Source organism: Lissotriton helveticus, chromosome 3_2 (assembly GCF_964261635.1).
Source record: "Lissotriton helveticus chromosome 3_2, aLisHel1.1, whole genome shotgun sequence".
Classification (NCBI taxonomy): Eukaryota; Metazoa; Chordata; class Amphibia; order Caudata; family Salamandridae; genus Lissotriton; species Lissotriton helveticus.
This window is the reverse complement of record NC_136062.1, coordinates 221,705,124-221,732,116: the sequence shown is the minus strand read 5'-3', so window position 1 is coordinate 221,732,116 and position 26,993 is coordinate 221,705,124. Positions and strand designations below refer to the sequence as shown.

Sequence of the window (26,993 nt, the reverse complement as noted above, 5' to 3'; positions counted from 1 at the left end):
TATTAATCAGTGCGGTCTGACTGGGTTTGTTGCAGGTCAGGAGGCTGCTTGAGCACAGCAGGTCATGTCACTGCTAGTGCTGCCTGTAATTTGGTCCAGTTATGATGACGGAATAGGTGTCCACTGCTCAGCTTGCTGTGACCCTGCCTGGGGGTTGCCGCCTGTGGCGCGAAAACTCAAGCTTAAAAGGGATGCCGGTGTAAGCTAGTTTAGCGGAGTCACCAGGCTCGACGGCAGGACCCGGATTCACGTCGGTTCGCACATAGACGAGGTAAGACCATAGGGGACCCCTATTAGAGCTAGCCCACAATGCTAATAGTTACAAGCGCGCATTTAATGTGAAACTAATGGGAGGATATAACGTTTTATGCCCCCAGTAAATACTGCAAAAGACTTAGAAGAATCCTTTTGGAAACCGGCATCAACACAGACGCCAAAAGTAAAAGCCCATAATGAGATCGGTGTAAGCATCCGTAGCGGAGCCATCTAGCCTGATTGCAGGACCTAGTCTCATAAGGATGCTCGCCATTATATAAGGTAAGACTTAAGGCGAGCCTCTATGTAGCAAGTAGAAAGCGTATTAAAAGATGAGTATCCTACTGTAGTGAAATTAATGGGAGGAATTAAATTTTATGTCCACAGCAAACATTATAAATTTTTAAGAGGAACCGAACGGGAGCCAGTCTTGGTACATACATCTAGGCAACTATATAGGAGCGCGGTCATTGCATCCCCTAAGGTATGGAAAGACTCACAATCAAAAACTTATGATTAGAATGTACATATCGCTATCCAGTGTTGTGCCTATAATAATTAGAACCTTTAAATAATAATAGGCCACTAACACAGGTATGTATATCATCTCTCCATAGACAACCCACTAATATACCTGACGGATAAGAGAAAACAAACCCTACTGCATTAGGAACGGAATATCATAGCGCCCTAGTCCTTAATTCAGGTATTAACTTGTAGTACAAAACTATGTGGTTTAGGTAATTTACATACCAGGCATTCAGAGGGTGATGAATATAAAACTCTTTCCAACAGGCTTAGTCAAAATAGAACAGCGTGAATCTCGAATCTCGCTCCATCGTGATTGCAATTACAGCCAGAGTATCCATCTCCAGAATACAGGTATAATACATCTTACCTTAATGTTACCATGAAGTAAGCCTCTTAGTACTAGTAATTATTAGTTAAGAATCATAAAATCTAGACTTCCCAAGTACGCTCTTCTGACCTTGTTGCTCATCATAATCAGATGGTTACATAACTTTTCCCCTGCTCTACCCAGCTGTCCATTTTTTACATAATTTCCCTTCACTCTTTTTCATATACCCAACAAAATTAGATCTATTAGCCCGCATATCAACTGAATTCTCAGCTCCCATCTGCAAGCATTAAAGACCATTGGAATTTAAATAACTGTTGTAAATAGTGTATATACATGAAATTGTGGTTTTAAGGATTAACAGATGAGAGAATAGTAAAAGTTTTGTTTCTGTATGTATAGTTTTAGAGATGGTTAGACACTAATGTATGAAGTTTAGTCCAGCCCAGCAAGTAAAGACCCCTGTTTAGTGGGACACCATTAGACGTCATAAGTGACATATAGTTAAAAATGAGAAAAAGTATATGTTAGACGTTGGTTGTATTCTGAAAGTACATATTCGAATCACTAAACTAATATTTTTCATAATTGTAGAATGAAGTTCATGCGGTATTCAAAAATACAGATTTCCTGAGGAAGGCCACAAGCCGAAACGCGTTGGAAGGGAATAGATACTGTATTTACAAACTCAAAATCAGAAATTGCTAATTGATGTATATCCATATATAAACTGTTATCTTCTTTGAATTGTTTTTTTAACAAAATTGATTGTAATTTTTATGATATAAATGTATGATTGTCAAATAGTGATGAAATGAAAATATATCAATGCACTTTTTGTACAGAGGAGAAAAAAAGAGAAAAAATTAGAGGAAGAAAATCAATAAAAATATAAATAAACAAATAAAAAATTCAAATTACGCTGTTTTAGTGTAAGTTAATCTATCAGACAGCAACGTCTAGCTTACTTTAGAGTTCCAGTACACAAAACCCGGTGTACATGGTCTAGTTTTCAAATTGTGACCCTGCCTGCTTCAGCAAAAGCACTTTCCTCAACCGTAATGCTGCAATACCTGTGAGACGTGAGGTTGGATGGTGTACCTATTGGGCTCAAGCACACTCAGTATTTAGCATGCTTGGAGGCAGCGCACAGAAACTGCAGGTGACTCCATAGAGCACAAAAGTTGAGGTGGGCCACAGTCACATCAAGCACATTGAGGATAGTAGCAATGCAGGGCGGCTTAGGCCCAGGCAGTGGCAGGGTGCAGCAGACTGGGGGAATAGAATGCAAGCCATTCGTTAGCGATGATGCAAGCCATTCGTTAGCGATGACTTCTTGGATTCATGACAGGCGTGACGACAGATGTAAGCCTCCCTATGAAAACATACCAGCCTGTTGGAAATGGGATCCCCGGCTGGCCAGGGCTTTCGCCAAAGTCAGTCAGAGACCACCACTCCCAAGTCAGGGCAAGGGAGTTACACGCCAAGATAACCCCTACTCACCCTCTAGGTAACGTGGCGCGAGCAGCAAGGCTAAACTTGGAGGCGATGTAAGTTAAGTATTTGCGCACGCACCCCAGCAACAACACCCAGGACCCACCACAAAGGAAACTCCACACAAGGTTATATAAAAAATAGCCTTTGTATTACACCAAAACACATTAGATAAAACACACACTTTACAATGTGCCAGAGGCACGGGCAGAATTTACAAGGGGATATTTACAAGACAGGGCCACCTGGACCACTGTCAGGAATCAGAAGTAACACTAAGTAAAAATAGCACTTAGAATGTAAAATTAATCTAGCACAAAATAGCACACCACCAGTAATTACCGGTAACAGGACCTCACTAGCACCACCTGTACTAGGGAGAAAACAACCACCTATGTATCACAATACCTGTAGGGGTGTAAGCACATAACACATGATGCAATGCATAACATTCATTCAGAGGTGTAAGGGGGGAAAACACATGATGCATCACAATACATTCAGAGGTGTAAAAACAATAACAATTGCGCCAAACACACAAGTCACCACCTGTGACTGTCCATGTGTCCCAATGTCAGGGCCTAAACGTGGCAGCTGCCCACGAAGTGCTGGGCAGCTGTGTGAGACAATACTGGGGCCAACGTGGGAGCCTCGCTGGGATCTGTGCCCCAGAACAAAGATGTGCCCCCCTAGAGCCTCTCTGGGCTCTCAAAGCAAAGGTGCAGCCTCACTGGGCTGTGGGGTCCCTCACGGGGGACCCAGGAACACTTGGCGCGCCTAGAGCCTTTCTCAGGGCTCTAGGCACAAATGTGGGGCGTTGGAGTCCCTCACGGGGGACTCTGCATCAGGAGGAAATGCCCCCAACTGGTGGGGCCTCGACAGGCTCAAAAACTATCTGGATGCCCCAGGTGCCTCGTCGGCTCTTCCAACAACTGGGGCGCTTGGAGGCGCCTCTCCAGCTCTGAAAACTAACGGGCACTTAGAGCAATGTTGGAGCGGCCCTCTGATCGGGCGGGGCCGCTCGACAGCCCGGCCGCACCCCCTCAGGAAGAGAACACTCACCGGGTCCGGCGGCTGGAGAAGGAGAGCTCCCGCTCCTCGGGGCTCTCCGGAGTCGCGTCCTCCTCGCTCTGCTTCGGGCTCCTCCCTCGCTCCTGGGAGGCCCCGGGGGGGGGGGGGGGGGAGGCCGGCGGCGACTCTTGGGCAATGCAGGACTCTTCCTCCCTCCTGTTGCAGGAGTCCGGGGCTCTCTCCTCACTTAGGAGCCCCGGGCAGGAAATACAGGCTGCTCCTGGCTGTCCCGCAGTCCCGCCCACGGGTTGCCTGGCTTCCGGCCGGGCAACCAATTGCAGCGCGACCCCTCGCAGGGAGGCGGGCACTTCCGGGTCGCACTTGGCAGCGGCCCGGCAATGTTTTCACAACACTCCGGGCTGCGGCGGTGATTCTCCCAGGCACGAAGTCGAGGTGGGCACTCGATCCTGGGCAGAAAACAGCGGCAATGTCCCGGGCAGGGTGGGCACCTGCCAGGGGACAAATTAATCCCAAATAAGCGAGGTGGCACTCGCGAATGAAGTAGCGATCGGGGCAAATGCCGGGTGGGCACCGGCTCTGAACAATAAAGCGCCCTGAAGCGCTTGCAGGAAATAGAGCGCGCTCTCAGCGCTAGGGGGCAAATCTAGCGCCGCAAATCAAGGGAAGCGCTCCCAGGCGCTCGGCGGGAAATCCACAGCGCTCCTAGCGCTAGCAACAATCCCATCGCTTCCAGGGGCTTCAGGGAGGGTCCAAAGTGCTCCCAGGCGCTGTGAGCACAGCACAGCGCTCCCAGGTGCTATAAGACAGCAACAAGCCCAGCAAAAGTTCCTCAGGGCAGGCAGGGGGCAAGGCTGGGCCCAGAGCCAGCACACTGGGTCTCCAGGCAGGGAGACACTCCAAGTGGCGGTCCTCTGGCCCAGCAGCAGCAACAGCCCCCTCAGGATCCTGGCAGAGAACAACTTCAGTGGGGACACAGCCCCATTTTTATACAGTATTTCCCTTTGTCTGAAGGTGCAGGGTGGGGGCGGAACCAGTCGCAGCTGGTTCTTGAGTACTCTGTTTACCTCAACCACCCTCTCTATTCACTGGCAGGGCTTGGGTCATTAGACACACCACAGGGGGGCGGAGCCAGCATTGTGTGGGGAAAACCCAGCCCATCCAGGACACAGGTACACTCCTCCCACACATTACTCATGCAAATCTCCCACTCACCACCGGGCAGACCCATCCAGACTTCCTGGAGCCTGGCATGCCAGCCAGCTCCAGCCAATCACACGCCAGCACCCTCACAGCACACGTACAGCAATGTCTAGAAATGGCGCTTCCCTACTAGACACATACATGCTGCATACACCGTTGCGCAGCATTCACTCACACGAGTTCACACATACCAGACTCAAGCCTGTACACCCCATGCATCAGGAACTACCAGGGACACATACATTCCCCATGCATTCCTATGGGCGGGCAGGACTAGCTCAGCACATGCACTCAGAGTGCGCACGCACTTTCCACTGGGACACAGTGAAAGTGCGCAGAATCCCCAAAAATCACCATTGCCAGGTCACCATTTAAAGCAAAAAGTCTAGGGGTGAACCTGCCCTAAGGGCCAAAGTCCAACACAGCCCGTCACCATGCAAGGTATGTGGTTCTTTTTATTTTAAATTGGGCAATTAATATTGAGACCATCACCTGCAGGACCAGAAATCGTAGCCCCGGCCCTGTAAAAGAAGTGCCGGTGTTGAGCACCTGAAAGCACCTGCTCAAATTAAGCACTGCTCAAAGGTGCAATATTCCCAGAGGAATGTTGTGATCTGGAGTGTTCAAGTGCAGACCATTCCCATAGGAATGCTGCGTTATGGAGCTTCGAGGTGCAGTGCTTCCTCACAGCTGCAGAGTATGACAGGTACCTGCATGCTGATGTTAGTGGAGAAGTCTGTTTTCAGATTTGTTCTTCCTCATCCAGATTCGGAGCTATCGGTGGCAGCTCGGGGTTGCAGACTGGTATCGCCCGATCTACTGCTTGCCGTTTTCTTCATCTCTTTACCATTTTCTCTTCTTCATTCTTTTCCTTTCTGCCTCTACATCTTCCTCCTTCTGACATTCTTTTTCTTTTTCATCCACAAACAGGGTTGGACTGGGACAGAACAATAATAATAAAAAGTGGCCCCCGTTAGTGAATTAGATAGCTAAAAAAGTTGCCCATGTTTGCAAATCGGGTTCGTTTTAAACTTGTTAAACCACAGTGTATGTATGAATGTATTGTATGGTATGGAGGTTTGCTTCAGGTAACGTTTGTTTTAATATCAGGAAAATCAACAGTAAAAACTAGCAGAACATAAAACAAGCCCACAGGCAGCCTAGAAACTGGCCCACAAACTTACCTGTCAGACCAGCCCATCAGACTCTGCCTGATTCCGCTATAAGCCAGTCCAATTGCCCTAAAGGCCAGTCTGACCCTGTCCACCCCCCCTTATTCCTTCTCCTCCTTTATTCCTTGTCTTCCTTCACTGTGTTAAACGCTCTCCGCTCTTTTCTCCCTCTGCCTCTCCTACACCACATTCATTTACCTTCTCAATCCTTCTCTCCCAAAATCATCTTCCCTTTCAATGCTCATCCATTGACACTCTTGCGATCTTATATGTGCGTTTCCTTGTCTTTTCTCTCCTTTCTAGGCCTGTTTACTAGTTGCACAAGACTGGTTTGGAGGAAGATCTGCATACTCTTTGTCGTGAACACCCATGCTATGTAGTATCCCACCAGCACCATGCAATTGAAAGTTCATCCCCACAGAATAGGGAAAACCCATGCAGATTTAGATTTTCTAGGTTAAACTCCTCGGGATATTTTCCATTCCATGCAGAATAATGCTCCTATGTACCACCTGGTTGGTGTCAGTGAAGGGGTGGACTGGCAGGGGGGGCCTGCCTATACCCCCAGTGCTGTAGATAGTGGCTGAGTGGCCAGTGTCTGAGTTCAGACTGCTTTTGCAGGCTGATCCTCCTGATATTTTCCCTATAAACTTGGGCTGGTTTTCCAGCTTCCTGAAAATCCAAGTGCAGGGATACCAGGCCAGTCATGATTGGACGAAGCAGTAGCCCATTCCGGGATATCGATCTACCCAGTTCCTAATAGGGCCCATGTGTGAACTATATCCTGCTTGAAAGGCTGGGGCACTACAAGCTATACAGTGATTTAGCACAATCTCTCTGCCTGATGCACTCAATGTATCCCTCTCTAACTTGACACAATCTAAACTGAGAGAATCGTATCCCTGCCACTAGATAGGTCAATTCCACAATCAAATGTCTGTCCATGGGAGCTCTTTCATGTTCTAGAAACAGTAGTAAATTTTATAGTGGCAAGATTGGTCCTGTACAGTCTAATAGGCTTTTTACACCTACTGTGAAATGCACCTTGCATAAGTCTACCAGTGGTGGCTGCTATGTTTTAAAAGTGGTGAGGCACATTCAAAATTACATGAAACCATTTCTAAATAAATGTGCCTTGCTTAATAATCTTCTACAGCACATGTTCAGCTGCAAACACATCAGAAGCGGGTAACATCCTTTACAAAGCAACCGCTACAACGCGGTTGCGTTACGACGCAGCTTTAACAACGAAAGTCGTTACAACGACTTTCGCTGGAGGGCGCTCTAGGATAGGGGATAGTTTAATTTACTATCCAACACCTTCCCTACTATCCACGGGGACTTGTGTTGGAAAAGTAAATTGAACTATTTACTATCAGCGCCCCCCAACGCAAGTCGTTGTAACGACTTGCGTTGTTAAAACTGCGTGGTAAAGGGACGCGTTGTAACGGTACGCGTCGTACCGTCATACATCCATCAGAAGCTCCTCCTGCCTCGCACTGCTTGCTGGACAATAGCATGCCGTCCAATCCAGGTACTTCTCTCTTGCTGCTTACAATGCCATACAACAAAAGAGCAGTGCTAGGATTGGCTGGAGCAGGCAAACATAGCTCTTCATTGGACACCTACTGGGCTGTGCCTTTACTTCTCAGCTGCCTTTGAGCTGTTGATTGCAGAGGCTTAAACTACATGTCAGGTTGGGCACAGTGAAAACACCCACCAATCTTACAAGCACAGTTCAGTTAACACAGCCTCAGGTCATCCAACTGAACTGCTGTGATGTGATCTGGCAGTGAGGTCATGGGGTCAACACCTCCACGTCTCTATCTGCGAACTGCACATGAAGTCTACGTAGATGCTTTCAAAGTTATGATCCTGTAGAAAGGGGGCTGGAAAGAGATCTCAACATATTTTCTATTTTTTTTTTAAGTGCAGAGTCTCATAGTTTTCTCATGAGCCGAGAACGCTGCAGACTGACAGGTTCCCATGTACCAAGGCTGCCAAGTTTGATTTCAACTAAGAGTGGGCAGATCTCATAAAGTTTCATGCCATGGAATTCCTCTGAGTTACAGACAACCTAAGTGAGATTCCACCAACGGGCAGAAAATATGCAGCTTGCGCTGCCCGTGCTGCAATTTAGTGCCAGTGGCACAAGTAGCACTGCAAATCAGCGTGAATCGCCCCATGCATTGCACAATCGAATTCATTTTGTTGCCACTCGAGCAGACAATCTCCTCGAACTGCAGCCCTCTGACTGTGGACACTCGCGCCAGACAATCACACTAGGGCTCGCCAATTTGCATATTCTGGAGCCTCGCAGGAGAAAAATTCCACCATGCGGTGATTGGCTGAATTTTGCCAGAACTCCATGTTAAAGAGTAACATGGAGGGCCAAAATTGTGCTGGTTCTACGGGCGGAACAGAACATTCCACCCACCCCTAGTTCTAACTCATTCATTTTGAACATACTTCCTCTCTCTCACTCTATTGCAGCTTTTTTGTCACCCCTGCTTTCTCCGTTTGACATATTATTCTCGTTTTCCTTCTTGACATTTTCTCTCTTGATGTGAGTCAAAGTGTGATTATGAAAAATAAACCCCAGTCCCAAAAATTGAGTGCCACTGTGGCAACCATCGGTGGTGGCATTGCCAGTGTGCCATGGGTCTAGATGCAAACAAGGAAAAAAGGGCCTCCCTCCTCTAGTTTAAAGAGGTCCTATTTGGATCCCTAGGCTCCGGCACCATACTGGCATAAATCAAGCACTGCCTGTCCACCAGCACAAATTAAGCACGCCAGCATCCCAATCCCTGCAGTGCACTTCACCTGCAGGGCCCCTCGCTGTTCTCGTCCTCGGGGCCGCGGCACTGTCCGCTCCCGGGCCTGGCCTTCATTGCCCCCACTGACCCCCACCGCTGCCCCAGCTGTGGTCTGAAGCTCCTGATGGCCCTCGGACACGCGAGCCACCTCATTACCTCACCCAGAAATTCCCCGCTGCCGCCTCAGCTTGGAATGCCGCCTCCAATTTTAGATCTGTTTATTACACAAACATTTATTTTTAGGCCTTGGCCAGTTACTGCGTAAAAAACGCGGGAGTTTGTTTAAGAATCCGTCAGAGAGTGGCGGCGGCTGTAACCACAAGATGTAGCAGAGCTGCGCCGGTGCTGAGAGGGTAGCGGGCAGCGAGAGGAACATACGCCGGGACTGGGACCCTCGGGTAAGGCGATCGAAGTCCGACAACCCCGTTCCTCCAGGTCTCTGGATGAACCCCGCGGCGTACATTCTCTATCCCCATAATAACACCATTGTGGTGATATATCACTCACACCGTAAAGCGCCGCGCTGTGAGTGGATAGCCTCTAGGTGTTTCTGAAGTGGGAGAAGTGCGTTTTCAGTGTTCTCTGAAGGCCGCGTGCAGATGTCAGCAGGGAGCGTGGCATAGCCTGACATCTGGCTTTGAAGCTGAAGGGGTCCCTCTGGGCTCCGGGGGTTGTCCGCAGCACAGGCTGACTCTTTCCTGCATACGTCCAGCACCCCGTCTGCGCCCCGATCACACAGCGCCCCGACTCTCGCAGTGCCGTGACCTCCAGTTTCGTCTTGAACTCTTCCGCTTTGGTCTCCAGTTCTCCTGTCGTGCTCCCCTCTCCTCGCTGCACTGGCAGCAGATGGGAGAATCCATCCCTCCTCTTCTCATCGCTGACGCACAATGTCACCTCCTTATCACTCGTACCTCAGACACCGTCCCCGCAGCTCATCACTCTAGCATAAAGCCAGCTCCCTCCTTATTACTCATTCCTGAGACGCACTCAATACTGCAAATCGATCTTACTCACAATGCCAGCCCCCTCATTGGAAATCCATCTGCCCATCTCTCACACGTCAGACTCACACGCACACACCTCAGGCACAGTCCACAGTGCCTAGCACTCACACGTCAGACTCACACACCTCAGGCACAGTCCACAGTGCCTAGCACTCACACGTCAGACTCACACACCTCAGGCACAGTCCACAGTGCCTAGCACTCACACGTCAGACTCACACACCTCAGGCACAGTCCACAGCGCCTGGCACTCACACGTCAGACTCACACGCACACACCTCAGGCACAGTCCACAGCGCCTATCACTCACACGTCAGACTCACACACCTCAGGCACAGTCCACAGCGCCTATCACTCACACGTCAGACTCACACACCTCAGGCACAGTCCACAGCGCCTATCACTCACACGTCAGACTCACACACCTCAGGCACAGTCCACAGCGCCTATCACTCACACGTCAGACTCACACACCTCAGGCACAGTCCACAGTGCCTAGCACTCACACCTCAGACTCACACACCTCAGGCACAGTCCACAGTGCCTAGCACTCACACCTCAGACTCACACGCGCACACCTCAGGCACAGTCCTCAGTGCCTAGCACTCACACGTCACTCGCACACACCTCAGGCACAGTCCTCAGTGCCTAGCACTCACACGTCAGACTCACACGCAAACACCTGAGGCACAGTGCACAGTGCCTAGCACTCACACGTCACACTCACAACACACACCTCAGTCACAGTCCACAGTGCCTATCACTCACACGTCAGACTCACACACCTCAGACCCAGTGCCTATCACTCACAGGTCACACCCCCTCATCACATATACCTCAAGACACAGTCCATAGTGCCTGTCACTCATACGCCTGCCACCTTTTCGCTCTTACCTCAAACACACTCCTCACAGCCCATACAGCATGTATAATGACAGTGCCCCTCATCGGATAAACCTCAGGAACAGTCCCCGTGGCCTGTCAATCATGCATAATGCCATCTGCCCCATTGTCGCTCGTCCCTCACGCACAGTCCGCAGACCGCAGTGGCCACCTCTGACACATAATGTCAGTCACCTCTATCATTCACACCTCAGGCACAGTCCGTCACTCGTGCATAATGCCAGTGCTGGATGAAGGTGTGCAGGACACATTCCTAATTTAAGATAACTCTGCAAGCGTCAATTCCCTCCAACCCCAGCAGACATGTTCCAACAACTGCAATGAAATGCTCATAACTCAAAGGATATATTTTAATAGCATACTGTGGAGCAAATCTATATACAAACCCATCCCCTGAAGCAACCCCCCTCGTTATCCATTATAAGCTGCATCGAGCGTCATGCCTTGCAGCCCCCAGGCTCCTCCAACTGGCTCCCAGTGCTTGAACCCCACTGCTAGCCTGGCCGGCCCACGCCAGGACCAGGCCTACACCTAGGTTCACCTTTCCTCGTCCTCTCTACCCCCTGCTCCTCTCGGCTTCTCTTCACCTGTTAACCAAATATCTTTCTCTGAACCATCACACTACCACCAGAAAAAGCCTCTTCTGAAATATTATTTCTCTCTTCCCCCACTACAGCATTGCCTGGACTACCAATCCTCTACTCAACTTCCCCAAATGTGACCTGCTATTTAGCATGGGCAGGAGAGCACCAATTTACTTAAACAGCAGTGAACAGTCATACAAAATACCAATGTCTGATCACTCCGCTGTCCCTGTCCTCACAGGATCCCTGCCGCCTGCTAGCTCTCCTTGCCCTCTGGCTTGCTGCCATCTTCCTAGACCATCTCCATAGACCTCTGGGTGACAATTGCTGCCAAACAGGTCTGTCCCGTCCCACCTGTGCTTTGTCTGGTTCAAATCTCATTTCAGCATCTCAGTCACTCCCATTTCTGTGGCTTAGGACAGCTCATTTTTCTCTCAGGTGAAGTAACAGAACCTCTAGGTGTGATGATTTTTGTACCTTAGGTCAGTGGCGTAGCATTGGTCCGCCCAAGCGGCATCATTTTTGGAGCGGCGCCTCCCCCAACTCTTACCTGCGGCTGCTACGGGGCAGCAAACATAGGAATCACTAGCACCCCGCTCCTACACGCGGCCGCCACAGGGCGGCAAGCGCAGGAGTCGTCACAGGTGGCAAAAGGTCTAGCTACCCCACTGCCTCGGCTCCCCTAAGGTGAGCACAGACTGAGCATCATCTCATATCCCTAAACCGTACCAATGAACTGCGACTTTGTCAAGTTTAGTTCCATCTGGTGCCATAAGACTGTCGCCCATATGGTCCCCTGCCCTCTACGCAAGGGGGAGGCTGCAATACCTACCTCCTCCTTCCTACCGCTTACAGGGCGGTTGAACAAAAACCAGCGTCAATCCCCATCCCTTCTCTCTTCTCCTGGGCACACATATGCCCACATGCAATCATTCCACCAGCTTCTTCTGAACACCTTCATATCCCTGCAGTTGCTGGATCTGCGTTACCTTCCTCAGCTCCCCCATTACCTCTGTCTAGACTAACCAGCTGCCTGTCTTCTGATTCCTGGCTGTCAATAGTATTGTCTTCTGTTTTCAAACCACCTTCTTCTCTTCTTGCTCTACAGCCTCTCAGCCATCCAGTGGTCATACTTCTTCTAAAGGGTCTATTGCCTCCCTCCCAGACTCTTGGGGTATCTTCTGCACTACTCCCACCGTTAACTTCCAGGCAGCTATGTTTTCCTCTGCACCTATGGCAACTCCCGTAACTTTTCCTGATTACCCATAGTCACTCAAATCTTTGTTTGAGTAGAAGCTCTTCTTTAACCCCTTGGGCGCGGCTGCGATTCTGCGCCTGTGCGGCCGTTTTAATGAGTGGGCGGGTTCTCATGACGGCCCCCAGCCGTCATCAGTACACGCCCACCGTGATGCATGACGGACGAGGGACGTCATCAGCATGGAAGGGGTTAAGCTGGTCCCACACTGTCCACCTTCACTCTCTTTACCGCTAGCAAACCGGCTGCTTCTTGCTGACCACCTTCATCAGGAGTGTTGGGTGCGCACATCCAAGTGAGTCTACTCCTTCATAGTTTACTCTCCGACTGAAATCTCTGCCCAGTACCCCGCGCTCTGTCCGGCACTGCAGACCTACCACTACTAGCAGATCAAGATGTGACCCAGCTTCATCATGTGGCCTCAGAGCAGCTGCCTCTGGAGCTGCTCACTGGTTATGCTAAAATCACTGTTTGACTGTGAATGTGATCCTCGGTGCCGCCCCTCAGGGCTGGCTTTAGTGCGGGTGGTGCCCGGTGCAGCAACCTTTTTTAGCCCCCCATGACCTCCTCCTCAGATTCCCTCACTACCACTCTGCAAAAGGGCCCCTCATCTAGCCTCTCTCTTGAATACATTTAATTTGTTTTAAAGCACTGGTGAAGGCTGACTTTACTAATGCACTCGGGTATCCACTTTAAATACACATCTGTTCTTTGCAGCAGGCAGTAACCATCTGTGCTACCTTATAGTGTCACTAGACAAAACTCTGATCTCTCTTCAGCAGGAACTTTAATCACAAGAGTTACCTTGAAATTGTTATTGCTGCCTGAAACCTGCCGGCACAAGGAACTCTGCATCAGCTGCTTTTAAATCGTAAGTTATTGCTAAACACTGCGCCCCCACCTGTGGTCAGTGCCTAGTGCAGCCGCACCATTCGCTCTGCCCTAAAGCCGGTCCTGCCTCCACTCTCCTCTGCCTACTTACTGGAGAGGGGTACAGGGGGTATGGCTCCTCCTTGTATACCTCCAAATTCAATAAAATGGGTTACACAGTATATTTGTCTGACTGGACTGCTGTCTTCCTAAGGTACCTGTTACCCCTTTTTCCTGCATTTTGGGCCTCACTGTCCCCTACTGACCCCATCATTTTTCAGGACCCCACCAACTCCTGCTCATGTTGATGAGGGTTCCACTTCGGTCTATGGGCAGTGGTGGCTGGTATTTGCAGGCGGTGTAATGCATCCTGCACGGAGAACATGCAAAGTGCGCATGAATATTTGGCAGGCCCTCTAGGGCAGGCCAAACATTCATGCGCACTTTAGGGAGTTCAAACCACTCCTCCTCTCCCCTGCTCTGTCAGCAGAGCAGCCCCTCCCGCCCGCAATGCTGCTGCAACAAGGAAAAAACTTAAATGATAACTTAAAGTTATCATTTTATTTTTCCTTTAGTGACAAAAGAAGTGGGGCGACTGACTTAGCAGAGGAGCCGCCACTGATGGGCTTCCTTGGGTCCACCTCTTGACTATGATTTGAAGCACCACTACTGCTCCTCGCTTCCCTCTGCTCTAGAGTTCTGGGTGACCAATTTCTATCCAGTGCATATGGGGATTGCTCTCTTCATGGTTCATCCCTTCCCCCCGTAGTCCTGCCCCTCTATGGAGGGGGCTGTGAATCAAGATTGCCACTGGGAGCCCTGCTGATGCAATGCTTTTGGGTCGGCTTCTGCCTCCAGGTTTCGCCGGGGTCTCTCTGCGGGTGGCGGAAACCGGGGTCCGTACTGCCACAGGCAAGGATTGCGGTCATATCAGCAAAAAAAAATCAAGCGTAAACTCTGCCCACCACACCATAAAACAGGCCCACAATCATCCCAAAAACCGGCCCACACAGTGACTTGTCAGACAAGCTCTTCTGCCACGGTTAAATTGCAATATATGCTAGTCTGGCCCTGGCATCAACCAATCAGCCAGCCATAGGTCAGAGAGAACAGCGTTGGTTTCATCTGCAGATGGAGTTTAGCTGTAATAAATCAATGTGGTGGGAGAATAAAGCCCATCTGGAGCCGTGATGACATCATGACGGCGGCTTCCTGGCTGCCATGTCATTGCATCACACTTGTACCCTCCTTCTCCCAGTCCCTCAGGGTGGAGGAGATGGGACATCCCCTCCACCCAGGGACAGCTTTGTAGCAGGGCTCAAAAACCCCTAAGGAAAATTGTTGTTGGCTGTACAGGGAGGACTAGTTGGAGGACTAGTTGAAGGTGTCATGCCTAATAAGGGGTATCCTGGCAGGTACTTATTTGGATATTCATTCCCTCCCTCCCTCCCTATCCATCGCTCACTAGCTGCACCTACTTTACTCCCCACCAGTGCTTAATTTGTAAAATATTAAGTGCCAGGGCTCTGGCCAGGAGGCCACTGCAGAAGGCACCACCCATCATCACTGTCATCACTGCCAAAACAACTACTAACCATCTATCCCGCATGTAAATGCGATAGGTCAGATTATTCCAGGTCCCCAAAGCTAAAGGAATGGCTGGGGAGACAGGCATTAGTAAATTTTTTTATGTATATTGTTTTCCAAAGTAACTGTTATACAGCTCATCTCTAAATTACATGAGCAGCGCCACCTTGTGGCAGACTGCTCTAAGTGTGGTGTTGACAATTAGGTGCTGGTGCAGAACACCAGAAAACTCCAGCTCAAATTAAGCACTGACTCCAGGCCCAAGTCACTCATATCATCCCTAATGTAGGACAGTGACTGTTAGGAGCTGACATTAAAGATGTATGTATGTATGTATTGCAGTCTTATATAGCTCAACACTATCACCCAAAGGGTATCCTGGCGTCTGCATGCAAACTGCATAAAATAGTTAGGATGTAATGTTTTTTTCCCCCTCTTTCATTATCTGTTCCCAGTGTTGCTAAAAAGGGTTAGTTTGACTAGATATACATTCTTATTAGTATAGCCAGCCTTTACCAGTGCCTTAAAATAAATCAAATGTATGTGAGAGAGGGGCTAGAGAGAGAAGAGGGGCACACTTGCCTGGTGGTAGTCAGGTAATCCAAGGAGGAGGTCATGGGGTGGGGAGGACTGATTTTCGCACAGGGTGCCACCAGCTCTACAGCCAGCCCTGATCAGGCACATAGCAGACATCCTCTTCCCTCATTTTCCTGTACCTCCACATAACGCCAAAGTTCCCACTCGCGCGCTGAGCTCTTTTTCCCCCTCACAATCCCACACGTCACCCTCGTGCCTTGTGGCACTTAAGAGGATATTGCATGTAATGGGTGAAATAAAAAGAGCGCAGCCCGCACAGTTATTTTCAGAATCGAATTTGTGAGTCGCGTTGCTTCTCAATTATCACCTTCAATCAGCGCCTGTGCTTCTGCTGGAGGCAAGAATTGCTGCCCCGCCCCTTCCTGACCTTGCATCTGCACCCGCCTTCCGGCTACTGGAGTACCTGCCCGAGCTCCCACCAGACTGCCAGGGCCTGTGGCCTGGGGACTTAGAGGAGGGGAATTCCAGGGGCATTTGAGACCTGGAGACAGTGCTTAATTTGAAAAACAATAAAGGCCAGGGCCCAACGTATTTCTCAGGAATCCACTGTAGCTGCCCCCCCCCACATCCCACCACTGTTGCCAAATGCCAGCACCAACATTACCTGCTAGCAATCACACTCAAACAAGTGGAACATTTTGGGACTATTCCAGGTCACCTCAAACTGTTGAGCTGGCCCGGAAGTGCTAGTTTGTCCTTTTATTTTTTTTAAAGTTTATCAAATTGTTAAAACGCTACACTAACTAAGCTTGCTGGGAAATAGACACACAGAGCCACTATGTGACTTTGCTGGTGCTTAGAATTAAGTGCCGGTACCGGGCACCATTAAACGCCAGCACAAATTAAGCACTGGCTAGAATAGGCAAAGTAAAAACACTTGATACGGTTTTTGTGCTAAAAAAATGGCTACAAAATGTTCTGCAAAGAACGGTGTCGATAAACTCTATACTACTACCACTGCCAAAATGTAAAAGAAATGTTTTATTGCTCATGTGCAAAGAAGCCTCTCTCTCAGGGAACACACATTTATTATTATTTATTTTTGCAGATTTATGTAGCACTTTATATAGTGCAAACTCGACCCCAAGGTATTGGAGCGCTTTTACATGAACACCAGTTACGTTACACAAGGAGACACATTTATATTTTGGTAGGCACCAGGCCCGGTTCTAGTATTTTTTCTTTGGGAGGGCCGTAAAGAAGCTTGGGTGGGCCATGAAGATAATTGGGTACTGCCCAAAAAACAACACAGTATTTAATCGTTATGATATTTTAAGTATTGGCATCTGTCTGCTTTTGACATTTTTAACAGAATAATCAGCTCCCAAGGTGCTACGTACTTCGCTTTCTCTAGCGTGCTTCCCGGCTTTGGAGAAGTGGGGGGACGCTACTTGCCTGAACTTTAAGATGCAGAACTTTAAGACTGCAGCATGCTCCCGGTCAAGTGCAGTAACAAAAATGTTTCTTCCAACATAACGCGCCACTTTTCAGCTTTTCATGTTTAAAAAAAACTTTGCCAGCTTTTTACTTTGCAAAGCATTGCGATTTAAAAATATGATGCAATATGCCCAGAATCATAATTCATTTTTCAGGATATCAGTGCTGATCATTTGTGCAACATACCAGCTACTAAACTACGGTAACTTCACACCTCTCCCTAGGCTTGAAAGTACCTTATATCAATACTGTCATTCATATAAAGGAGAGCCTACAGGGCTGCACACCCCTTTGAAACATTAAGGTGGAAAACGCATGCTTTTGAGTTCTGAATGCCCTTGGGTGGGCCAGGGTATTCCTTGGGGTGGGCCTGTCCCACCCTCTAGAACCGGGTCTGGTAGGCACAGGGAGATCAGAGTGATTTGTCCAGAATCACAGGATGCTGAGCTGACGCTGAGACTCGAACCTGGATCTTGAGCTCCAAAGTCAGAGACAATGTGTAAGCATTTGAAGTAGTAGAGGTTAGTTTAATTTTGTACTAAAAGCACGCGGCATACCCGAGGGTCGATGTACTTAGATGAACAATGTGGCCAAAGGGAGAAATTAGCTGAAGTGTCCTGAAGTTTCACTCAACCCACTGCTGGCTGGAGTGACATTCAGAGAAGCTGATTTCTGGGTTGTTGAGGTCAGGAAATGCAACTTTTAGCGAGCAGCTTTTCACTCCTTATTGTTTAGATCAAAATGAAAGTTAAGTTATAATGACATTCATAAAAGCTAATTTTTGCAAATCATAGGTCAGAGCTGGACTATGATTCTAAAAAATGAGCCAACCAATATTAGATTCGAAGAAGTGACTGCCTTCAGCAGAGCATTTCTGTTTTTATTCTGAAATGTCACTGCCTACAAATAATAAAGTGGTAAATGTCAAGGAAGAGCGTTAAAAAGGGTGGTATGTGCCCCTTCAAGAGCACGGGTCTCTGGGATGTGAATGTTTGCATGGAGGGGAGAGGATAGGAGGTAAACATGGGTGGACACGTGTCCTGCTCTGCTAGGCACATGCTATTATCGCACACTTTGTGTCTCACCTTCACATGTGCAGGGTTTGAGCCATGATCTGACTAGGGCGTGTTCACCTCTGGGGCCTTCCAGAGGATGAGTAGATCTTGAGATGCAAAACCTTGTTCAGAATGTGGTCTACTTTAGGCTATGAATAGTCGGTGAAACATGAACCTGGAAAGGTTATTTAAGTTCTGTTCTAGTTGCCAACTTTGATTACTCTCGCACTTTCCAACCCACTCCTGGTGTGAAATATACACACATTGGCACTTTCTCTGCCTTTTAAAACTAACATGGCTCCTGATCTTGTCACCAACATTGATTGGTGTTCCATTTGTTATTTCACTCATTTCTCATTATTTCACTCATTCATTTGCAGTATCCATACTTTTGAACATTTTGTCATCTAGAATGCACTCATTTTGGTGTAAATGGAATATTCCCACACTGGCCTCCCGGCTAGGTTTGCTCTATGTAGATGCCTCTGTGTTTTACACCCTCCTATCCTGTCCCTACAGGGCTATCCTACATCTAGCAGATCTTAGTAGACGTAGACATCTAGACATCTGCTCTCTACCCAAACAGGAAACAGTAGCCCCTGCTATTACTCTTGGAATACCGGAGGGTTACAAGATTGTTAGATTAGATCGACCCAAAAAAATTGGTGGGGGTATAGCAATTGTATTCAAAAAGGAGATCTCCATTTCGGTCATTGATCAATGTTGTAATTCGACCTTTGAAATGTTGATTTTTAGGATTGGCTCATCCACTAAATATAGTAGGAAAGGAGCCTTGGTTTACCGTCCGCCGGGCACCTTAAAAAACATGTCCAAACAGTTAGTGGAAGCATTAGCTCCCCATGTGTGCCAAGATAAAGAATTCCTGTTACTTGGTGAATTTAATATTCATAGTGAGGAAGAGACTAATAGTGAGACACAGTCCTTCCTAACTGATATATCTCTTCCAGGACTAAACCAATGTAATAGTGGACCAACACACCAAGCAGGACATACCTTGGATATGATAATATCTAACTTCCCTGGTATTAAATGCTGTGCACCTAAACAATATCCTTGGACTGACCACTTTGTGCTTGAGTTCTCCATGCCGATGAATGACCTCCGACCTATTTCCCACATTCAAATTCCATCCAAACGTAGGCAGTGGCACAAAATAACCAACACTAATTTTGTACAGAAATATCTCCCTCCTCCTATTGTTTGCACAGATGATATTAACATTGCTCTTTCACATTGGGATCTTGCAGTTAATGCTGCAGTACAACAAATTGCCCCGATAAAGACTTTTAAAACTAGCCTTGCCAGGAAACAAGAGGTCTGGTATTCAGAGGAACTACGCAGTCTCAAACGCCTGGCTAGAAAGTCTGAAAAAACATGGAGAAAATCCTCCATGGAGGAAGATAAAATCTATTACAAAAAGAATCTTAACATCTATCATAAAGCCATACGATCAGCACGGAAAAACCACGTTACTGCTCAGCTAGAAGCAGCTGGCAATGATTCAAAAGTTCTATATCAGATTGTTAACACATTTCTGAAACCAACTGCTTGTGAAAGTGCCGACATGGCTTCACAACATCTCTGTGATAGTATTTCCTGTTTCTTCTCAGAAAATTGATGCCATCTATAACAAAATAGAGGCAATTAGTCCTGACATAAGTAGCCAGGATAACTATACTTTGATACAGACAGCACCCATCAATACCTACTCCTTTAACGATTTTCCTGAAATATCGCTAATAGAGGTCCAGAAATTGTTCACTGATATTAAAAGTGGAAACCCGGCAGACCTGCTCCCAGCCAGACTTATGGGTCCGCTAGGGAGTACACTAGGCCCTGATGTTCAGAGACTGGTGAATTTATCACTTACATCTGGAGTTGTCCCACAGTGCTGGAAAAAAGCCCTAGTTAGACCCATTAGGAAGAATACATCTATTCCTTGGACCAACATGTCTAACCTGAGGCCCATCTCCCTTTTGCCATTTCTAGGGAAAATCATCGAAAAGCACACCAACAAGCACCTATCCACCTACCTAGAACAATCTGGTAGCCTCGATCCCTCGCAGTCAGGTTTTAGGCCAAAATTCAGCACTGAAACGGCCTTGCTGTCGATAACAGATGATCTACGGCTGTACCAGGACAGGGGTTACTCTGTTGTCCTGGTGCTGCTAGACTTATCGGCAGCGTTCGATACGATTTCCCATACCATCCTGATCGAACGACTGTCTGTGAGTGGAATCGGCGGTAGAGCACTGGACTGGATCAAAAGCTTCCTCTCCAACCGCACCCAATCTGTCACCATGGGTGAGTTTAGGTCGGAGGAAGTTAACATTGCCAAGGGGGTCCCGCAGGGTTCTTGTTTGAGCCCGACCTTATTTAATACCTATGTGGCTCCCTTGGCAGATGTTACTAGAGCTTTTGGGTTCTGCCCAGTGTCCTACGCTGATGATACGCAGCTGCTCTTCCCTTTTAAACAACTTACCCCGGAAATTATGCAATCCTTTTCCGATGGGGTGAAGGCAGTTGCAAGGTGGATGTCTTCCAACTTTCTTCAATGTAATGTTGGAAAGACAGAGGTGATGCTCTTCGGAGAAGCCAGGGTCCAATGGTCCCCCGATTGGTGGCCTCCTGATTTGGGCCCAGTTCCTGAGCCCAAAACAATAATCAAGAACTTGGGAGTTAGATTGGAGCCGGAGCTGACCATGATGCAAAATGTCAATACTACTGTGGGATCTTGTTTCCATGTGATTGGTCTCCTCCGTAGAATTTTTCCCTTTCTCCCTGACTCCCATAGGAAAACCTTAGTTCAGGCTTTGGTTATCAGCCGGCTTGATTATTGTAACGGTCTTCTGGCAGGTGCAAATGAGGAGGTTTTGGATCGTCTGCAGGTGGTGCAAAATACAGCAGCTAGGTTGGTGCTAAACGCACCCCCCAGATCCTCCTCCAAACCATTACTTCACAAACTTCACTGGTTACCAATACGTCAACGAGTGAAGTTCAAGACCTGCTGCATCATTCATAAGAGCCTCAATCAATTGGGACCAGAGTATTTGGCCAGCAAATTTGTTCCTTATGTCCCTACCCGTGCTCTTAGATCCAGTGACCAGTTGTTACTGAGTGTTCCTAAGATAACTAAATCTAGGCTAGGTGGCAGGGCTCTGTCTGTAGTAGGTCCCAACCTCTGGAACTCACTCCCGCTCTCATTGAGGCAATGCCATAACCACCTTCAATTCAGAAAATACCTGAAAACCTTTCTGTTTAGTTCATTTTAACTAGCACCTCTGTTGGTTTATAGGAGCTTCACAGCACTTTTTAACTTCATTGCTTCCTTTTTCAGGTCCGTACCGGTTGTCATCAGCGCGGAGATACTCCTACGGGAGTTTATTGATAGCGCTATATAAACATGAAAAAAATAAATTAATAAATAGGGAGACCATCTCTCGCACATCCAATGTAGTTCAGATACACTGTGTTGTTGCTCATCAACAGGGACTGGCAGGACCTCCAGCCCTAACTGTGACTCCAGGCATAGTGCCTTTCACTTCTCAGTAGACCCCTTGCAGTAAATTCCCTGGTTATTTAACAGCGCCCCAAGGGTCTGTACATTGTTTCTTTTGGGTGGTCCCTGCATAGTTGTACCTAGTTGCTCCACAGTACATCCAGGGCGTGGGTCTCTGTCGCTTTTGGGAAAGCTCCATAAGGCATGCTCACTGATAGACACCACCTATACCTGCTAAGCACTTTTTTATGGTCTTAACTATAGGATACTGACCCACTTAAAAAGGAACCTATGTATGGCTGTGTCTGCTATCACTCTCCTGGTCACCTCATGCATTGTTGCAGTTATTGATCATCACCCATTCCACCCCACTCCAGGTGCCACTCACAATTATACAAACAGCTCTGCCAATGCACCTCAGCTCTGCCTAACAGCATCTTCTGTTAACCACTGCTGACCAGGCTCGTATCTCCTATGCTGGGGCACCTTATTCTTCAACAGCTGTACACTCATATGCATCTCTGCCAAACGAATGCAGTCCAGTTTTGGCCCCTGGACTCCAGCCATGCACCAGGCATTTTCTAATGTAGTGCCTAGACAAGCATAGCAGTGACCTCATCTGGGCGACGCTGCCATAGGCAGATTTCTTTTGTTGTTGCGCTGGATAACGCATTGCGTTCATGTCCATCCATTTGGTACTGTGGAAATAGTGTTTCCTATAATACTGTGGTGTAAAATGGCCCTTCTCCATGTCCATTCATTCACTGGTACCCACATCAAGGCTATAGGAAGAATGGCCACCCCTGAATGAAACCATTAAAGTACGTTTTTATGTGCATGTGATGTCTGAAGTTGGGTTATTCCTCGCGATGCCAGAGATGTCTGAAGGGTTTGTTTCCTCAGTGTGAAACCCCAGAGTGGTCTGAAGGGATTAACCCCTTAACTGTGTTAACGTGGAGATGTCTGGAGGGATTTAGTCCTTTACTGTGCTACCTAGAGGTGTCTCAAGGGATGTATTCCTCACGGTGCCGCCCCTGAGAAGTGTGATGGAACTTACTCCTCACTGTGCCGCCCCCTAAGAAGTCTGAAGGATTTTAATCCTCACTGAGGCACCCCTTAGAAGTCTGAAGGGATTCATTCCTCACTTTGCCGCTCCTGAGAAGTATGAAGGATTTTTTCCTCAACATGCCTCCCCTGAGAAGTCTGAAAGGGTTCAATCCTCACTGAGGCACCCCTGAGAAGTCTAAAGGGATTAATTCCTCACTGTGCCACCCCTGAGATATCTGAAATATTTTTTTCCACACTATGCCACCCCTGAAAAGTCCAAATGGATGTATTCCTATCTGCGCAGCCCCTAAGAAATCTGAAGGATTTTTTCCCTCATTATGCCACCCTTGCAAAGTCTGCTTGGATTTATTCCTCACAGTGCCGCCCCTGAGAAGTCTGAAGGGGGTTATTCCTCACTGTGCCGCCCCTGAGAAGTCTGAAAGGGTTTATTCCTCCATGTGCAGCCCCTGAGAAGTCTGAAGGGGGTTATTCCGCACTGTGCCGCCCCTGAGAAGTCTGAAAGGGTTTATTCCTCCATGTGCAGCCCCTGAGAAGTCTGAAGGGGGTTATTCCGCACTGTGCCGCCCCTGAGAAGTCTGAAAGGGTTTATTCCTCCATGTGCAGCCCTGAGAAATCTGTAGGATTTGTTTCCTTACTATGCCGCCCCTGAGAAATCTGTAGGACGTTTTTCCTTACTATGCCGCCCCTGAGAAATCTGTAGGACGTTTTTCCTTACTATGCCGCCCCTGAGAAGTCTGCTTGGATTGATTCCTCACTGTGCAGCCCCTGAGAAGTCTGAAGGGACTTATTTCTGACTGTGCTACCCCTGAGATGTTTGAAGGTATTTATTTCTCGTTGTGCTATACCATGTATGACTGAAAGGTTCTGCTGATTACTACACTACCCTAGAGATGTCTGAAGGGATGTGTTCCTTCATTTGGTACCCCCAAGTGTCTGAAGGGATTTGTTCCTCACCCTGCTAATCTAGAGACGTCTTTACCGTGCTAGGCCAGAGATGACTGAAGGGGCGTGATCCTGATTATGCTACCTCAGTAGTATCTTAACTCCTTCGACGCTCATGACGAGCTCAGCTCGTCATGGAGTTGCCATTCATTTCAATGGAAATTACATTACCATCCTTCAAGTGCCTTAGGTGATTTGTTTCTCACCTTAAAACCGCAGAATCGCAAAAGGGATTTAATTCCTCACTGTTTCTGCCCCTGAGACGTCTGAAAGGGATTGTTCCTCACCGTGGTACCCCAACAGCACCCAACGGGCTTTATTCACACCGTGCTACTGCAGTGATTTCTCACAGGATTTTTCCCCACTGTGGTACCCTAGAGTTTTCTAAAGGGGTTCATACTCACTGTGCTACCACAGAGAGCTTTGAAGGGGTGTGTTCCTCTTTGTTGTATCCCAGCAGGGGCGGCCTTAGGCATGTGCAAGCTGTGCACATGCACAGGGCCGCCAAACCCCAGGGGCCGACCTGCCAATATATATCCTTAATATAATAATCCTCTGAGGATGGCTACATATTTGCGTGGTGGCCCCTGGCAGGGATTTGGCGGCCTCCGGCTCTGTTCCGCTTCCAAACACTCTGACCCCCCCTCTTCACTGGCCTCCGCGCCTGCGTTCTTCCAGGGGCCCCCTGCCTACGCTCCGTGCCCAGGGCCGCCATGAGCCTAGAGCCACCCGTGATCCCAGCTTGACCAGCTTTGTTTCCTCCTCCTCTGCTGCAGCAGAGCTGACTTTAATGGCTCCCCCTCAGAGATGCCTCAAAGGATCTCTTCCTCACTGTGCCCACCAGAGATACATGAAGGTGGTTGCTCACTGTGCCACCTTAAAGACATCTGAAGAGGTTTGTTCTTCACAATACTCCCCTGCCACCTCTGAGGTAGATTTTGTCTCCATGTGCTACTCAATATCAAATCTACCTGGAGAGCTTCCTTGCACAGTCGTCTGCATGGGTCTCTATCAGCACACCACGCTTCTGTCATAACATGTACCGCAGATCTATGCCGTGGCTATAGAATGATCAATAGCAGACTGCCAGGATGTCCCTGCTTAGAAGGACTGCTTAGAGATTGATGATTTTCTAATCCCATTATTGGCTTTTTTCAATCTGTGTATTTATCTTTGGTTTTCATGGGTTTACATGTCTTCCCTTTATTTACACTGCCGATATGGATTTCTCGCTTCCCTTCGTAGCCGTTTTTGCACGTCTCTGGTCTCATTCATAGCCATCTATGTATCTATGTCATGAAACCTTGGCCTTTCTTCCATTTCTGCCTCTGTTATACCTATATCTGTACCTAAAACTGTGTTCAATACTCTCTTTTTCTGTTATAGTGGTTTAGACATTCTTTTTAAACACAATAATTTATTGAAAAATAATGGATTTGCAGAGAGAGTAAAGGAATGATATTAAATCAGCCCACCATGCACCCGTTTCAAATTTACCAGACATCATAAAAATAAGTTGCTGTAGCTCTCAAGTTATCATTGCCACAAAAAAGATAAATGCCATCAAACATTACCACCCCTCTCACCATGTCCCTCCTTGCAACTGTACTGGTGTCTATAAGTCATTGTAACAAACGCAACCATAAGACAACGGGCCTATTTCAAATTTCTAGAGTGCGAGACAGAGAAATTACATTGAACTGCTGCGAACAAGCACAATAGTGAGCATCCTGTGTCAAAAGAGATTGAGGGCTTTCAGTCTAGGCAGATAGGCCCTCAGCGGGTGGTCTTCTATTAGGAAATTAAGTAACGCTTCCCAGTAGGTTTCACAACCTGTGTTGTCCTCAGTATGGTTCTTAGAGAGTTTTCCATAGCCATGTGATGCCTAAGCCAGACATTCCACTGGGTGATGTCAGGCGGAACTTTTGCTTTCCAAGATGAGGCAATAGTTATTTTTGCTGCACCCCAGCAGCTCCAGATTATGAGTCCGCACCCCCTTGTCTGATGTCAAAATGCTTACATGGTCATTCAAACTATGCTAAATGACAAGTCCTACTGGATAGGATAGCCCAATATTATTTTAAGGTTTTTCAATACTTCCCTCCAGGCATGACCACTATATATGTCATATCTCCCAAATTACCACACTCTTGCCAACATAGTGGACTCACCCCTAGAAAGAGTTTTGCAACTCGACATTTAAAACTTGAAAGTACATGCCCAACATTTTTTTATTTTTTTTATTTTAAAAAAACCTTTATTGTACAGTTAAGGATATACAAATACGGACCAACAACCGCTCAGGTAGGCCACGACACAATACAATAAGCCAATGTATCCGAAGGGAAGTGTGCCGTGATGTACATCACATTATGTAGATAAGCAGTCAATATGAGAACGGCCATATACGACAACCGAAAGCAGGAGCAAAGAAGGTTAATTTTATATTAGGAAGTATAGCAGGATTAATTGCAGTGTATGGTCATCCGAATTCCCATAGCGGGCCACAAATCAGACAGCAAAACAGAAAGGCAGCGGAGAAAACTATCATCAGCAACAGTGTACATCAATCAGGATATATACGCCATATAACAAATCAATGGTCACCTTGGCCCGCCTTTAGTCACCCCACCAACCAGGCACATACTGAGAGTGAACGGAGGAACCAGAACAGCAGCAAGAAATACAATCATCCGCCATACTTACCCAAATAATAAGAAAAGAAGAGAATAAAGGGGAAAAAGGGGGGAAAATAAAATAAATCAGAAAGGGGGAGAACGCCGCGCTGCGGCACGCGCCCCACAGCAACGGAGCACGCAAAAAGAGTGAGGGTACAGCCAGTGAGGTGGACACGCGAGTCGCAATAGAAATGTGGCAATGCAGTAGAAGGGAGAACAACACATCCCCAGTTACCACCCGCAATCATACCATGGGAGACAAGCACAGGCGCGGCGCTCCGATAAAGGGACACAAAAGAGCCATAGAACTAAAGGAAAAGGAAAAAGAGAAAAAAGCCCCACCCAACCCACCCCACCCTGCACCCCTGCAGAAGGCTACGGCCTACCCCCCCCAGCAGCGTGCCTGTCGCCCTAAATCAGAACCTGAAATATAGAGAAGTCAAGAAAAGAGAAAGGAATAAGAAGGCAAAAAAGAGGGGGGAAAGAACCCAAAAAGGGGAGGGGGGGAGGAGAACATAAGGCAAGTCGGTGAGCCCCAGCCTCCCGCCCACCCATACGAATATGCAACGTCCAGACGAGATCGACACAACCTTAGGTATTCAAAACTTGTAAAGGAAACCGTCCATTAGCATAGCAAGCTATTAACCGGTAGTCCTCCGGGTGCA

At 47.8% G+C, this 26,993-nt stretch overlaps 1 protein-coding gene across 3 annotated transcripts in view; it reads left to right on the top strand.

The window, feature by feature from the left end:
• The window catches only part of LINGO1 (leucine rich repeat and Ig domain containing 1), a 981,448-nt gene that overhangs the window by 917,700 nt on the left and 36,755 nt on the right, over positions 1-26,993 (top strand). Inside the window, exon 1 of one of the 3 annotated variants that reach the window (XM_078685083.1) lies at positions 9,100-9,226. The exons of the other annotated variants lie outside the window; for them this stretch is intronic. The gene's annotated coding sequence lies outside the window, so the exon portion shown is untranslated. Of the gene's footprint in view, positions 1-9,099; positions 9,227-26,993 lie in introns of those variants that run through there. 3 annotated transcript variants of the gene reach the window in all.